The sequence below is a fragment of the Eptatretus burgeri genome, chromosome 16 (assembly GCF_056783735.1).
Source record: "Eptatretus burgeri isolate ZD-2024b chromosome 16, Ebu_testis_v1, whole genome shotgun sequence".
NCBI lineage: Eukaryota > Metazoa > Chordata > Myxini > Myxiniformes > Myxinidae > Eptatretus > Eptatretus burgeri.
Window position 1 is genome coordinate 65,170,079 of NC_140976.1, and position 3,592 is coordinate 65,173,670.

At 43.5% G+C, this 3,592-nt stretch overlaps 1 pseudogene; it reads right to left on the minus strand.

The window, feature by feature from the left end:
• Positions 1-2,069: 2,069 nt before the first annotated feature.
• On the minus strand, positions 2,070-3,040 carry LOC147011229 (uncharacterized; annotated as a pseudogene).
• Between the last annotated feature and the right edge of the window lie 552 nt (positions 3,041-3,592).

Below are 3,592 nucleotides of genomic sequence, written 5' to 3' on the forward strand. Positions count from 1 at the left end.
ACAGAATCTTCTCATGAAGTTTCTCTCTGTACACTGGCTTCCTCCATTCACTGACAATGAAGCTAATCAGACTGGTTTTGTTAGTTATTCCTGTCAGGAAACTTCTCCATTGCCTCACAATCTGTGCGCTTGTGATACCCTGCAGCTGATGTCCAGTCTCTTCACCTCGTGCCGATCTCTCACTGTTATTGATAGAATTCTCTCGATACGTGTCGAACACAACATCTATTCTGGTACTTTTACTTCCTTCACGCAATCCCAGAGACAGTATTGTAGTGGCAATGTCTCCAAATGTAGCTTGATCACCCTTTACTCTTTGAACTAAGTTCATTCCATCGACCACAGAAGCCGGATTTTGTGGGAGTTTGTCTGCTACTGTCGCATTCTTCTGCAAAGTAGTGGATAAGGAAGCTTTGTTTGTTTTCCTGAGCAATCTGTCTGGGGTAGAGAGAGCCCAGGGTAGTGGTCCCAAGGGGTGAGAGAGGATGTCCTCCATCGTGAGATTGTGCCCTTGTGCCATCACTATGATGCGACCAAACAGAGACCGGTCAGCTTTCAAGATTATGTCCTTCCCACTTGTTTTCACTACCTTCTTCTTACACATATTTGTGAATGTCTTCAGCTTGTTAGTTTTCATCGGATCGTGAAATGGTTTCGCTGATGGGTCGTTCTCCAGACTCTCGTTCTGGAAAGTGGCATAACTCTGCTCTCCAATATCACATGCCTTCATCAGGTCAGAGGCAATGTCTCTGGGTGCTGATTTTGCAGTAGAAATGCTTATGAGGTCTTGCTTCTCTGAGAATGGGTTGACCCAGGCTTGAATGAGGCTGACGACTGCCGACACTGTTTCCTCATCTTTTTGGATTCTGGGCTGCTGTAGATCAGCATGGTTGAGTTCTGATTGGTTACCATGCACCATGTCTCTTAAGTGTCCAAGAAATGCACTGCGGTACTCTGCTGTTATGTAGTACCTTTTGATGGCTCCTGCTTTTCGGCTGAACCATGACGTGCCTCCAGGAGTCTGAGTGTCCTTGTTCACCATAACCTCAATTGTCTGATCTACAGGTATCCGGCCAAAGGGATTATTGCTGGACCTCTGCACCGAGAAATGACCTTCCTGGAAGGCTCTATGTACATCAGGATTCTTCTCAGGAAGATTTGTCATCTGAGCAAAGTATGCAGACAGGTACCTGGCATCGTTGACCTTATCGTAGGCAAAACACCATGGGATCAAAGTTCTAATGGCATTGATGTGCAAATCCCAGTTTCCCTCGCGAGAAGCACGCAGAAGGCCAAGTATCACGTGCTCTACCATGTCTATGCATGACATCCAATATCCCGATAGCTCCCCATTGTTGTGGCGGAGTGTTCCGTGAAGGCTCTCCTCAGAATCATCAACTCTAATAATTGTGGACTGTCGAGGAGATCACTGAAGTTATGTTGGTTAAGATCATCAGGCTACATAGACTTCCAACTCTTCGTGTTCAATGTTGACTGATCTTTGTTTCAGTTTGTCAATGATTGGAAATTCAGTCGTGGGTGGATGAGGTCCATAGACCTTAGGCTGGACTGCTATTCCGTTGACTTGATGTGACGTACCTTTTCCAGTAAGTGTCTCCTCCAGTCTGTCTATATTATCCCATGCAAGATTTGTGAAGACATAGGACTTGATGGAGACTGGTAGAACAGCTCTGGTTGAAGCCCATTGCTAACTTCTGGAGACACAGAGCGGTATCATTCTCTTCCAGCTGGTCATAAGACACCCCATGTCCAAACTTATTCAGTGTCCGAATGACCTCAATGTTTCCAGTGAGTGCTTTTACCGCATAAGGAAGCAGGAAATGTTTTGGTGGTTTATACTGCCCACGTGTCACAGCGTATATCATGTCCTGGCTAAATGACTCGACTAGAATAGCAGTCCTTTGGGATTTATTCATAGTACTAGTAGGATTTCCAGTGAGGAGCCTGACCAGAAATCGCTCGAGCTGATTTGGTATGGCGATATGAGTAGCTCCATCAGACGGATGATATGGCCACGGGGTGGAAATCATGTCCTTCTTGATGGCCGTTCAGATATGTGACGAAGTCTGATCTATGATCTTGTTGACATCTGTAGACTTGGCTTTCCAAAGCTTGAGCTCCCTATGTAAAGTTTGATTTTCCAAGACAACATCCTTTAATGATACACAGCAGGGAACCATCAACAACTTTCCATTGTCGTCGGGAAATATTTCCATTGCACTTCCAAGCTCGGACTTCAGTCTTCTGTGCATATTCTTCTTCGTTGAATCCTTCAGAAGATTAACTCCACCAGACAACATTAATGATTCCAGTTTTGTGGTCAAGGATGTGACTGGTATAAGACTCTTGTTGGGAATAATATCTGCTCTGATGTATTCGAAAAGTTCTTCGTAAGCTTCTCCACCTTGTGATACAGTATAAATTCATGTGTCTCTTTCTCTTCTTCATTCTCATTGTCTCTAGTATAATTCCTATAGCATGAAGTGTGATAGTGTGCCTCAGCGGCAACAATGTCTCTACTGGTTAGTGCTCCCATCCTTTCGTCTCCCTTTCTGACGGCACTCTCTTGTAGTGTTTGATCTACTCTCAGTTGTGAAGCTAGCATAAGTTTTTCACGTGTATTGGAGTGCTTTTGGTACTTGACCTTGCTACAGAATATGCAGATCGGATCATAAACTCTTGATTCTGTTGTCGATCTTCTGGAAGACCATTTTGGAGGACAGCCACTACTCCCAGGTAGATCACTACTGCTTTCACCTGCTTTCCTTTTCAAAGTCTCCAAGTCTCTTTTCATGGTGAAGATGCTTCTACATTTTCGATGATAGAACATAATTGGAACTTCTTTGTCCTCAAGCGTTTTTGCAAAATCTAAAATGGGGACATGGTTCCTGACTTTGGCGGCTTCAAGTAAGGTTAGCCAGGAGTCATGACTTTGAGGAGTGATTAAATGTTCGTCTTCGTCAGATACTGCCTGGTGTATGATGCACAGTTTCTTGGTGGGTCCCTGGGGCGTTTCCATGCTGACAGACATCTAATGCTAGTCGACTGTATTCCAGGCCTCTTACGCAGAACTTCCACAGCCACCACGATACCTGAAAAAAGAATATAAACATTATATTACATATATATGTATATATATATATATATATATGAATATACATACATTCAGCCTGGGGGGTTTGTCGGTATCAAATCGGGGGGGAGGGGATGCTCATAGTGACTATCTTGGCCACCAAAATGTCCAGTACCCTATATATAGCAGGTTTTAGACCACTTAGAGCAGTGATACTGATGTCTATGACTAGGTTTGAGGGGTCGGATATATCATTTCTGTATTTACCTAAAATATTGGAAATGTACACCAAAATCACTGTCGTAACTGTTCTTGGACCTTAAACGCGGTCATTTAAATATGTCTGCAGCCATTTTGGCGGCCATCTTGAATTTTAATATTAAGGCTGTATCCAATATTTTAGGTAAATACAGAAATGATATATCTGACCCCTCAAACCTAGTCGTAGACACCAGTATCACTCCTCTAGGTGGTCTAAAATCTGCTATATATAGGGTA